Source organism: Strix uralensis, chromosome 3 (assembly GCF_047716275.1).
Source record: "Strix uralensis isolate ZFMK-TIS-50842 chromosome 3, bStrUra1, whole genome shotgun sequence".
NCBI lineage: Eukaryota > Metazoa > Chordata > Aves > Strigiformes > Strigidae > Strix > Strix uralensis.
Window position 1 is genome coordinate 44,988,243 of NC_133974.1, and position 14,047 is coordinate 45,002,289.

The window sequence follows — 14,047 nt, forward strand, 5'->3', positions numbered from 1 at the left end:
TTTAGAAGCACTTATTGTTCAACTAACTTTAATGCCTAAACAGTGTTCATCAAGATCTCTCCTCAGAGAGATCTCTAAAGGCACCTATTCCTCTTCCTTAACCCTACAGAGAATTTAGCCAGCTGCTTTAAAAAATCTTCTTTGCTAGTAGTGAAAAGATAAACACATTATAAGTCTTCAGCTGAGGAGACTTGACTCTGAATACTAGTCATCATCAACTGCAAAAAAAATTATAAGAGAAGAGCAGAACCCCAAAGGCCATATTAGCACACAAACATGTGGGTATTGTATGTTCCCAAGTCTTTTTTCCATAGAAAGCATATTGAACATAAATTTTATTTTTTAATTTCTGTTTTATTTTTCCCTCTAAAAGAAAAGCTTCAGCATATTTTAAGGTAAGCTGACATCCAAATTTTTTGAACAAATTTCTATTGTAAGGAAATTTGAATAAAAAGGTTTTCCCAAAGTCTAGCAAAATTTATTTTTATTATGTGAGATTCTTATTGATATCTTTATTTGTTCAGAGAACAGTGCTTTATAAATATCAACACCACTTCATCACATTTTTCTAAGTTAACATTACCACTTACCATTATCACTGAGATGATGTTACAGGTGGTTCAACTATCCAGTAAGAATCTAACTGATCACCAGACTGGTCTTAAATACGTCAGTAGAGTTGCTAGCAGCAAAGTCTGTGCGCTGAGAACATATAGATCTACTAGACATGTACTTCTGTACATTATAAAGCTACAAATTTTCAGTTAGTGTACGCAGAGAATATTTTATCCTTGGGCTACCTGCAGTTTAGGATTTGACTTGGATTTTTTCCTCTCCCTCCTCTGTGTGATAGCCCAAAGGATAGTCCTTTTTCTTCCTGAATTTTTTGTTGCTCTTTCCAGCATAAACCTATGAGGTTTATTTTACCCATTATTCTATCTTTGTCTTGTTTCTTGTCCCTTTATCTTGATACACTTGTTCCAAACTGATGGCTATTCTACTTCAGTGCTCTCCCTGAAATTCAATAGTAGACTTCTTTATGAAGATAAAGGTTTTCCTTTCATAAATCTTCCTAGTAAGCTGGATCCACACACTCCACAAAAGATTCAGCCTTTGATTTGGGATTCCTTTCTCTAAAATCATATGGGAATGGAAAAATTCTTAACTGTGTGAACTTTTGGAACATCTTTTGATCTGCAGTTTTTGTTTCAGAACTCATCGAATTTCTCTCTCCTCTGTTCAGACACTATTTCTAACAATGATGTCCCATTTATTTGCTTGGTTTTTTCCCTCATAAAATTATTTAAAAGTTACTATCTCCATTTTTTAAAATCTTTATCATGGGGACCTCTGTATACAGACTCAATTCTGTCATCTGTTGCTTTAGGTAGTCCAGCCTGAACCTGATTTTCTTCTCAGGACTGTAATGTTCAGCTGTTAATCACGGTGTCTTTCTCAGCAAATATCACAAAACTGAAAATTGTTAGTGTTTTCCTTGCATCAAGTGTTAAATGTATAAAAAGATTCTTTTTTCTGATGGCCCATTTTCTGTATATTAAGACTTAGAGATATTCTGCAACACCAGCCAGCAATCTAGCCACACGTTGGCTTAGTCTCCCTTTCAACAGGTTGCTCCTGCAAGCTGGATGGTTTCTTTCTCTAAGAATTTTCCAGAATTTTTAATTAATGCGAAGTTTACTAGAGGGTAAACATGCAAGCAGCAGTGTTGCCAGTGTTCAGTAGCTTTGGTTCCCCTTATGGACCAATAATTTAGTAATCTCCTGCACATTACCAGTACATGACTTTCCCTCTATAGTAGCAGCTGAACAGCAGCTGATGATAGGAAAAATTTCACTGATCCTTCCTGGAAATGCCACAAACTCATCTGGAACTGTGAATCTCCAGAAGACATCCAGGAATTTTTTTCATGTGAGGGTCTACCACAAATCAGTGTCTCAGTATCCCTTAGCGGATCTACAGTTTCTCTTCCTATCTCTGCACTTGGGACACAGATAATGGACTGATTCATAAAACAACTCTAAACTGCAAAACTAGCAGAAGACATGAGAATACAATGCTTTATGATTGCAGCAAACACTTGTGAGGTGTAAGGTAATTAATTATTGTACAAGTGCTTGAAAGTCATATGACTGTCTGAAACTGCCAAGACTTTGAAACTTTATTATTTGTAGTGTTAACTAATAATTGCGAAGTACCTCAAGCAACTATAAACAAGTGCAAAGCATCTTCAGTACTTTCTCAGTTCCTGTCTCAAACTGACAAAACAAAGCATATCTCTGATACCTGAAGACAATAAACAGTAAGCACAAATGATTAGTTGTATAAAATCACAATGGTACCAGAGGGGAGTGGAAGAAGGTAAAATACTAAGAATTGCCCTGGAACAGTGTTGGTTTGTTCAACGGTAGGATCTAATTTGAGCTCATAAAATTGTACTCACAGTTAGGAGGAATGCGGAGCTCCCATTGGCAAAAGATGTTTTACTGAATGCAACAAGCAGTTGTATGTGCAAATCGCTGCTTCAGCATGTCAGTACCCTTTCTCAAGCTGATGCCACTCAGCTGGGTGTACAGCTGTGAGACAGCAACACATATCTTTAAATTGTTCACCAGACTTTGAAAACAGTAATGCAGCAAGTCAGCTCCTCAGCTGGGATAAGACACTGATGGTCATCTGAGATCCTGTTTTCAAACTAGTGGCTGGAAGCCCTGAAACTCTTTCATCTCCAGAAGTTAAAAAATATTGGACTTCTTTTCCATACCCCAACTTTCCACACTTCCATGTTTCAAGATGGGCAGAGAAGAGAGAGTGGCAAGACCTTGATCTGTCTCTTTCCTTTCTGTCTTTGTTCTCTTTAGGTTTGCTCGACAGTGATATTTTTTGTTCTGTAAGTGAAACCACAACAATGACCTTTGTTCAACAAGGACTACCAAACTTATTAGCCCTGGTGACAGAAACAGAGCCTGAGATACAGGTTTTGGAAAAAAATCAAGATGTATTGTTTGTCCTATTTCTCTTCACTCCATTTTTTATCATAAAATTGTCACATCATATGTCTTTCCTTAAAAATATTGCTTTTTGCCTCCAGCAACCCACAAATCACAAACATAGATTGCTAATGATGTTTCTATCTTGCTTTCTTCCTCTCAGAAGTAAAGTTTTTGTCTGATATTCTCTCTCCAAGAGAAATGATCTTTTAAAAAGTGTGGTATGCATTTATTCTGAGACAGTCTTATTTTACCATGCACCCCTCCCATGACTGATTTTTCACTTTGCTGACTTTGTTTTTTATGTCTTTTAGCACTTCAGAAAGCTTACGGTAGGCATTATGACTTTTGCATGAGCACAAATTCTGGTAACATAAATTACATTCAAATCCTCCTGCCCAGCATCTTCTGTTCTCAGCTGGTAGGCCCTCACAGATGAGTGGCTAATAGGAAGCACTGTACAATGAGACTGAAGTGGAATTGAGGTTGTCAAAACCTGCATCTTTATCCTTACAAACCCGAAGTCTCAAGGAGACTCTTTCTTCTGTCTGAATTGAGAGGGCTTTGTACTGAAATATAATAGGTAGCACCCTTCAGATCTAGAGTTATCTTTAAATGAGTTATTGAATTATATGCCTTCCCAGGTTTCTCAGGGCAGTAGTGAGTACTAGACAGTTGGCTGTCTTCTGTAACGTCAGTAACTCATCAAAGGCCAGTTCCATTAGCACCACATACACCTGTGTGAAGCACGCTGAACCCTTATGATCAAGCAGACACTTTGCATGCATTCATTTAGCAATGTAAAATATAAATGTGATGCAAGTGAGGCAGGAGTACGAATTTTTATTTACTGCTCCTGTACTCCTGATAAGAATTGCTCCAACTTATGCAAAGATCAGGAATCCAGCCAATATTTTTGGTTAGTTGAACAAGTAATTTTCTGCAAGGGCTCTCAGCAAACCAGTTTCTTTTACAACATACTGGGTTTAAAGGATATTCAACTCACTGCAGCTGTTAAAGTCATTGAATTGGATGCAATTTGCAGCTCAGGAAGCTTGTGGCATTACTGTCTGAGAGAAGGTATGAAGAAGGAACAGTCTCTAATATTTTTTTTTCTGTAGTCATACACTACTGTATAGCAGAAACAGGACTCCATCCAGCTGATTCTTTGTTTTGGCCACTATGTGTATTTTTATTGTGAGCCACCTCTATACTTGGGGGTCCTTTCAGCTTCAACATATGAATACCGATAAAGCTTTCTGGTATTAACTGGTTTAGTCTAGTTGCTGACTACTATATGAATGTTCTGGGCAGGATTTAAGAACGAAGAGAAACAAGGTGCAAATCTCTCAAGAGTGCCACTTCTATCAGCTGGACACAGTGGGTGGTTGAATCTATTTTTAATAGAAAGCAGGTGACCTATTGTTGGGATTTTTACTTTTCATTCCTGCATTGGTGAAACAGAAGAAAGTAAAGAGAAGAGTTTCAATTAATGGGAGGACATAGCATAAATGAATATTTGTAGTCAAATTCACAGGACAAGGGGTAACGGCTTTAAACTGAAAGAGAATATATTTAGATAAGATGTAAGGAAGAACACCCTCACTGTGAGGGTGGTGAGGCACTGTAACAGGTTGCCCAGAGAAGCTGTGGCTGCCCCCTCCCTGGAATTGTTCAAGGTCAGGTTGGATGGGGCTTTGAGCAACCTGGTCTAGTGGAAGGTGTCTCTGCCCATGGCAGGGGGCTTGGAACTAGATGATTTTTAAGGTCCCTTCCAGTCCAAACCATTTTATGATTCTATGATTCCTTGATTCATTAAATTAGTGGGATCTGCAAGACTTTTCACACATACTAGAAATTCCTCATTTCTTGCAAATATTTAACAAACAAAGCTATACCTAACATTTTATTCTTTGAAATATTTGTGAATTCCTTTTTAGAGGAGCAGAAGCCATATAACATGTCCCATTAAAGGAATTTCAGCATGTACATTTATCATCTCTGTGTAGAAGTCTGTTGTAATTCTTCCAAAATCCCATCCTCATCAATACCACTCTAGCTTAACCACAGAATCGCAAAATGGCTGAGCTTGGAAGGGGCCTCCAGAGGTCATCTTGTCCAACCCCCCACTCAAGCAGGGCCACCTAGAGAAGGTTGCTCAGTGTCATGTTCAGACAGCTTCTGAATATCTCTAAGGATGAAGTCTCCACAACATCTCGGGTCAACCTGTGACAGTGCTTCATCATCGTCACAGAGGAAAAAAGTGTTTCCTGATGTTCAGGGGGAATTTTCTGTGTTTCGGCTTGTGCCCCCTGCCTCTGGTCCTGTCACTGGGCACCACTGAAAAAAGCCTGGCTCTGTTCTCTATGCACCCTCTCGTCACGTATTTCTGTACATTGATAAGATCTCCCCTGACCCTTCTCTGATCCAGGCTGAACAGTCCCTGCGTTTTCATGCTGTCCTCATAGGAAAGATGCTCCAGTCCCATAACCATCTCTGTAGCCTGTCACTGGATATATGTCCATATCATATGTCTGTATGTCCATGTCTCTCTTCTAATGGGAAGCCCAGAACTGGATGCAGTGCTCCAGATGTGGCCTCGCCACTGCTGAGTAGAGGGGAAGGACCACCTCTCTCAACCTGCTGGCAATGCTCTGTCTACTGCAGCACAGGATGCATTAGCACACATTAGCCTTCTTTCATGCCCATACTGAATAATACAAGAAGGGAACAAAGTCCTTGTGCTTTCTCCACGGAATACAAAGTGTTAGGTAGTTAAATCTTCTTATAAAAAAGGAAGCATTAAGGAAAAACAGATGATCAGTGGTCATTACAAGTGAATTAATCTTCTTTATTACCATCCATAAATATTGTTAATGCATTAGTGTTTCACACATTGAACTCAGAGATGAGAAAATATAAATCATTAGTACATCCAGTATTTTCCAGCCACCTCATAATACAAAAGCCTGATGTATCTGTACAATACCTTGTAAAAATTGTGAGACTCTCCATATCCTACAGAGCTGAGAGACCCATGTAAGCTTATTTGCAGCAGGCAGCTGGTTGTAGGAGGAGTTACTAGTAAATTCAGTTCCCAAAGGACAGATTCTTCAGTGTTCATAAGCCTCCTGGCATCAAAAGCAGACAAGTTTGCTCCTCCGTACATGGTATGAACCTGAGAAGTATCCTCAGGTATGGTATTCGGCCAGTGTGATGCCCATATATAAGAAGGGTCAGAAGGATGATCCGGGAAATTACAAGCCTCTCAGCTTGACTTCGGTGCCCGAGAAGCTGATGGAGCAGATCATCCTGAGTACCATCATACAACACATGTGGGACAACCAGATGATCAGGCCCAGTCAGCATGGGTTTATGAAAGGCAGGTCCTGCTTGACAAACCTGATCTCCTTCTACGACAGAGTGACCTGCTTATTGGATGAGGGAAAGGCTGTGGATGTTGTCTACCTTTACTTTAGTGAGGCCTTTGACACTGTTTCCCACAGCATTCTCCTGGAGAAACTGGCTGCTCGAGGCTTAGATGGGCACACGCTTTGCTGGGTAAAAACTGGCTGGATGGCCGGGCCCAAAGAGTTGTGGTGAATGGAGTTAAATCCAGTTGGCGGCCGGTCACAAGTGGTGTCCCCCAGGGCTCAGCTTTGGGGCCACTCCTGTTTAACATCTTTAATGATGATCTAGACGAGGGGATCGAGTGCACCCTCAGTAAGTTTGCAGACGACACCAAGCTGGGTGGGAGCGTTGATCTGCTCGAGGGTAGGGAGGCTCTGCAGAGAGATCTGGACAGGCTGGAGCGATGGGCTAAGGCCAACTGGATGAGTTTCAATAAGGCCAAACGCCGGGTGCTGCACTTCAGCCACAACAACCCCCAGCAGCGCTACAGGCTTGGGGAGGAGTGGCTGGAGAGCTGCCAGTCAGAGAGGGACCTGGGGGTGTTGATTGACAGCCGGCTGAACATGAGCCAGCAGTGTGCCAAGGTGGCCAAGAAGGCCAATGGCATCCTGGCTTGTGTCAGAAATAGCGTGGCCAACAGGGACAGGGAAGTGATCTTACCCCTGTACTCAGCACTGGTGAGGCTGCACCTCGATTACTGTGTTCAGTTTTGGGCCCCTCACTACAAAAAGGACATTGAATTACTGGAACGTGTCCAGAGAAGGGCAACAAAGCTGGTGAAGGGTCTGGAGCACATGTCGTACGATGAGCAGCTGAGGGAACTGGGGTTGTTTAGTCTGGAGAAGAGGAGGCTGAGGGGAGACCTCATCGCCCTCTACAACTACCTGAAAGGAGGTTGCAGAGAGCTGGGGATGAGTCTCTTTAACCAAGTAACAAGCGATAGGACAAGAGGCAATGGCCTCAAGTTGCACCAGGGAAGGTTTAGACTAGATATTAGGAAGCATTTCTTTACAGAATGGGTTGTTAGGCGTTGGAATGGGCTGCCCAGGGAGGTGGTGGAGTCCCCGTCCCTGAAGGTGTTTAAGAGTCGGGTTGACATAGCGCTGAGGGATATGGTGTAGTTGAGAACTGTCAGTGCTAGGTTAATCAAACTAGGTGATCTTCAAGGTCTTTTCCAAACTAGATGATTCTGTGATCACACAGGTGTGAAGAGTACAATTGTACTGTGTTTAAGGCAGACATGTCTCAATCCTCCAGCAATGCCATACAGCTATCCATTCTTTACTTTCATCTGAGGTCTCACTTTGCTTCTGCCTATGACACACCTTTGATTTTCTTCCTACTCCCTTCCATATCTTTCCAAAACACATCCTAATGGTGAATTCCCCTCTCCCTGGAATTGTCAACTACACCTTTTTGGTGCCCTTTCATTGGCTTTACGCAGTTGATGAATGAGACAGATGCAACAAAGATCTGGCTTTCCATTTTGGCTATAAGCAACATGCCAAAGGTCTGCAATTTATAAGAAATGAAAATTCACTAGGAACTCCTGCATGTATTTCATATATATCAGAGCTCACAGCAGACTTCTCCACTTGGTTAGACACCCTGACAGTAGTTGCTATGGATGTTTTGATGGTTTCTTTCTGACTACTTGGCAATTAAAAGGTGTATTGGGTTTTCATGGCAAGGTTTTAGTAGCGGGGGGCTTACAGGGGTGGCTTCCATGAGAAGCTGCTAGAAGCTTCTCCTATGTCTGATGGAGCCAATGCCAGCTGGCTCCAAGACAGACCCACTACTGGCCAAGGCCAAGCCCATCAGCAACAGTGATAGTGCCTCTGGGATAATGTATTTAAGAAGGGGAAAAAGTTGCTGCACAACTGGGCAATTGCAGCTAGAGATAGGAGTAAGAATATGTGAGAGAAACAGCCCCACAGATACTAAGGTCAGTGAAGAAGGAGGGGGAGGAGGTGCTTCAGGCACCTCAGCAGAGGTTCCCCTGCAGCCAGTGATGCAGACTATGGTGAGGCAGGCTGTGCCACTGCAGCCCATGGAGATTAACGGTGGAGCAGAGATCCACCTGCAGCCTGTGGAGGACCCCACGCCAAAGCAGGTGGATGCCTTAAGGAGGCTGTGACCCCGTGGGAAGCCCATGCTGGAGCAGGCTCCTGGCAGGACCTGTGGACCCGTGGAGAGAGGAGCCCACGCTGGAGCAGGTTTGCTGACAGGACTTGTGACCCCGTGGGGGACCCATGCTGGAGCAGTCTGTTCCTGAAGAGCTGCAGCCCATGGGAAGGACTCAGTTGGAAACGTTTGTGGAGAACTGTCTCCCATGGGAGGGACCCCACACTGGAGCAGGGGAAGAGTGTGAGGAGTCCTCCCCCTGAGGAGAAAGGGGCGGCAGAGACAATGGGTGATGAATTGACCGCAATCCCCCTTCCCTGTCCCCCTGCACTGCTGAGAAGGAGAAGGTAGAGAAATCGAAAGTGAAATAAAGCCCAGGAAGAATGGAGAGGTGGGGGGAAGGTGTTTTTAAGATTTGGGGTTTTTTTCTCATTATCCTACTCTGATTTAATTGGTAATAAATTAAGCTAATCTCCCCAAGTCAAGTTTGTTTTGCCCATGATGGTAATTGCTGAGTGATATCTCCCTGTCCCTATCTCAACCCATGAGCCTTTCATTATATTTTCTCTCCCCTCTCCAGCTGAGGAGGGGAGTGATAGAGCAGCTTTGGTGGGCACCTGGCACCCAGCCAGGGTCAACCCACCACCAAAGGTTTTGTAGAAACTGATTTCTTTGACAGTATACATTTTCCCTGAGGTGAATTTCACTTTTGACTACATGCTATTCTGGCATTCTCCTAAGTACCACAGTAATCATTACACATACACACATACATAGGCACAAATCAAATAGCAGAAGATGCTTATTTCAGTCAGGATGTTTCCAGCGCATAGTTAATGAAAACATTCCACATGCAGATAATAACCAAAAGTGAATAGGGGCAGTCTAGTTCAATGTAAATGCAACCCATCTTCACTATAATCACTGTCTGCATGGCAATAAGGCATCACACAGCCTTGCAGTAGGTCAGAATCCAAACCATGCCTCTAGAAATTTAAAAAAAAAAAGAAAAAAAGAAAAAAAATAAATTGCTTATAGCATCTGATATAATTTCCACATTATTGTATAGCACAATGGGACATTTTGTGGCTTTTCATTCCAGTGCAGGAATTAAATTGGGGAATGCTAGTACCAAGTAATGTGTTGCAGATTTGGAGCACTTACAGATGAAAAACAGCCTATATGGATTTTGGATAAAATTAATAACACCAAAGCTGCAGAATACTATCATGAAAAGGTTGATACAGTAACAGATTAATTAAAATTTGACTTTACAGGACAGATACCTTTTATAAGTTCAAATCTCACCTGATTTTAGTCACCTCTTTCTATGTATCCAATTAAAATAATATGAGCAATTAATATTAATCAGATAAAAGATTTGAATTATTCAATCAAATAAATCTTCCACATTTTTCCTCCTTCTATTAAGTTCTTTATATTGTAGGTGTTCCAGCACAAGAATCATTTTGTATTCAACCTTTGTCTCACTTAAATGTCAGGAAAAAATGAATTTTTAATAACAAATAGAAAACCATTACCATTCACAGATACACAAAAACCAACAATCAGTCATTCATGTTATTATGCAAATCAGATTATTTCCTCCCTATTTATATTTTAATTACCCAGGAATAAGTACAAACATGTAGCATAATGGATACTCTGGACACAGAACACATTTTAGTACTGCAAAACCCAGCAATTTCATCATCACTTGCAGTTATAAAATAATAATGAGGATAATAAATTCATGATTTCTAACTTCCATTGTTGGTTTCCATTATTGTACTCATCTTACTGTCTTTCAGGTACATATTTACAAACCAGGTAGGGAAGCTGGAGCACATGTAAAATGCTCAGTGATGAAACTCAGATGGACTCAGCCCACGTTGAAAGACTGACTTAGAGGCATGCTGCAGATTTCAGCAGACAGGTATGGAATAGCTTCATTCATACTTGGAAATGAGAAAGAATATGAGGGGAAAAAAGTTAAACTGAAATTGCTTTGAGGAATCATTCAAATTAGGTAGTGTAAAAATAGTTATCATGTGGGTTAACAGATCCTAAACAGGAGTGAAAGGTAATGGCCTACTGGCCAGCTTTGGAAATCAGCTAGTGCTGGTTTCAGTTAGCTCTTCAGGGATAATCAGGTAGATAGAGTGAACAGGACAGTAATTTGAAAACAGTCCTGTTGAACGGAACTGTGAAAAGCAATGAGTTAGATGACATGACACAACGAGACCTAGAGAGATTAGAAATCTGTGCCAAAAGGAGCTAAACGAGTTTCCTCTTCCAAAAAGAAATGCAACCTAATATACCTGGGGAAATCCAATTAAAAACAGATACAAAAATACTCAGTCTGGCAGAGAGGTCTGGATAAGATTAATGATATAGAAGTCCCAAGGGTGAAAAGCTGAAAGTGGATGAGACAGGGGTTGGCAATGTTATATGACTGCAAAACACATTTATACAATTTAGAGTTGTATTCACAAATGCAGCACATTATGGAACAACAAGGCATGGGATTTTGATAGCACATGGTGTACTCCATGCTCACCTCCCAGGACTTTACTAAAAGAGATGCTGACAAACTTGAAGGAGTTCATAGAAAAGCAAGAGCATTTGAAATTAAAGATTTAAAGAGCATAAGGTATGTTGCTGTAGAAACAGAAAACTGTAAAGACCTTTGACAGGTTTGGGTTTAAAGGGTTGCAGTGGCCATTCTTTCATATTCAAGAAGAGGTAAATTAACCTATGAGAATTACGTGCAGAACTTAACACCATTAGGAGACAGTGGCCCCACGTACTCATGCAAGGTCCTTTTTTAGGACAATTGTCCAGTCAGCTTTAGTAACATAAGTAATTCATGAAGTCTTCCTGTGAAGTAATTCGATAAGTAACAAAAAAGACATTATCATTGCTCAAATCTATTTATGCTTATATGTGTATGTCATACAGAATACAGTACATAAACAGGAGATACGAATTTACAACAAAGCCTTGCGACAAAAAATTCTCTACACACACTGTTTGCAAATATAGCCCTTGAAGGGGAAGTACATTTTTAATTGATACAGAGGTTTTGTTGGACATCTATTATCTGAAACCATTTAAAATTCGCGTCATCTTATGTGTGAATTGTAATTCTACAAATAAGATCTAATTAATATTTCAGGCCATGAGAAATGAATAGTACAGCATATATTACTATAACATAATTAATGCAGTAATCATTGTCCATATCATGCTAGAAATTAAGAATCTACATCAATTTTGATTACTAACCCTTTTGTATTAACAGAAGTTGCAGCATACAGGTAATTCAAATGTATAAAGTTGTACTGATCTTTGGGAAGAGTTAAGGATCAAAATGGAATTTGGAGAAGGCTGAAATCTCCTTTTGCCACGTTACTTAAAATTATAATAGTAATTTGTGTAAAAAGCAAGTTTTCCTGAGTGCAACCCTTGCTAATCAAAAGCAGCTTAAGTTTCCATCTCCAGACAACGCATGAAATACATAGTGTAAATCTTTGATATCAAGTGAATGAATGTGCCACAGCGATATGGAATTTTCATTAAAATCTTGAAACATTTTATAAAAGGAAACAATATACAGTTGTAGTTTGATTCCCTGAACAATGATTCAATACACAGCAAGTTTTCATTGAGTTCTATCTATTTTGTGATGAAATCACAACTAATATTTTGTGTCACAGCAAATGTTCTCTTGGTGGAAGCTTCAGATTGTCCTGCTTGTTTCTCAAGTGCATGGTCCAGCTTATAAATAAAGGAAATCTTTGAGATAATAAAGGACTCAGATGTATGTGTTTTATGTTAAGTTAGATTTGATTTTCATTTGAGAATCCTTAAATAAGATGATTTGGAAATGTAACATGGAGGAAAGATACACAGCATTCCCAGTTTCCAGTTACAAAAGTTCAGACTTCTTTTGTATTCCTTGAACTAGCTTTCTTCAGACAAACACTGAAATATTTTTCCATATTTTCATGTACCTGTTATCAAGGAAAAATCAACTCTGTCTCATCAAAGTTGAGAAATTGCACACAGTGTATAGTACTTGTGGGGACCTACGTAAATCAGAAAAACCACCTGCTCGCTCAAAGTACTCACCTCTGCCAGGAAGCTACACCACCTTGGAAGAATGACATACATGAAAATATGCAGGCATGTGAACAAGTTATACATGGGTGAAACGACAAATAATCTACCATTTAGAAGTCACCCCACTGTTGTTGAAATGCTGACTTCCTTACATCTATGGCAGTTGACTACTTCACTTCCACATAGGAAGATTACATTTTGAAGGAATCTGAAGGGATAGGGAAGAGATAGGGAAGGGGGGCAGGAAAATATTCTTTGTTTAATTAGCTATTTTCTTAAGAGTTTTGAACAAAACTCCCACTGGCACTACTGAAGACTCAAATACTGATAAAACTATACCCTTCCTTCAGTAAACTTTTAACAGAATTTTATTCCTGACACTGACTTTATCTAATGGTTAAAAGGAAAGCTTCTAATATTCTATCTAGCACTGTCAACAGCCACAGTCCAACCCATAATTCACTCCTAAGCTTCAAATTAGTTAAGGCATTTAAAAAAAAAAAAAAACATGTCGTTCTAGTTAGTTATGTAGCAAAAGAATAAAAATAAAATGCAAATACATAAAATGCAAAAATGAGGTGCCTTAATCAGAGAAAAGTACTTTATATAACATTATTTCTATGCAATTCAGAAAGGAAAAAAATATTTGTGTGGTTCTTTATTCCATCAAAAATTCATGCCCTCAAGTCAAATTGAAAATATCATAGGTTTAAATTTATGGATACTTAATTTTGTTCTGTACTGACAGCCCTACAGGTCTGGACTTTCCTACGGATGTGAATATAACTTGCTGGGAGTTAAATGAAGAGTGCAATTAACCAACAACTTAGCAATGGAAAACCACTCATAAGCAGATAACAAAAGGAGTAAAAAGAAAAGAACATATTTTTTATTGTAAGAAAAAATATTTGCATACTTCTCTTCCTGTATATCAAGGCAGCAAGTAGTGTTAATATTACCCAAAAATAGCATCACTTTCCACATCTCAAAGATGGTCCCTATAACTGAGTACTGCAGCATACCAGCCTTACAACTGACTGATTTAAGGATCTGACTGAAGCTGTTGAGGGCTCCCAAAAATCCCACATACATGTTTGTCTTTCTTACAGAGTGCAGCCCATTGTGGAATTCAAAGACAGTTTTTCCCTAGGGGCAAAGATGCCAAAATCAGAAATCTATGCTTCTCCCTCAAATGTTTCTTTATCAATGACATACAATGCTGTCATAGTGCAACAGAGCTAACATTGAAAATGGAAGTAACATGTTAAAAGAAAGAAATAACACCTAGAGATACAACTGTAGGATGATAGGGCTGAAGAAAGAAATTATGAACACATAGAATTCATACCTATGAACATTGCACACTGGGACAGAGCACA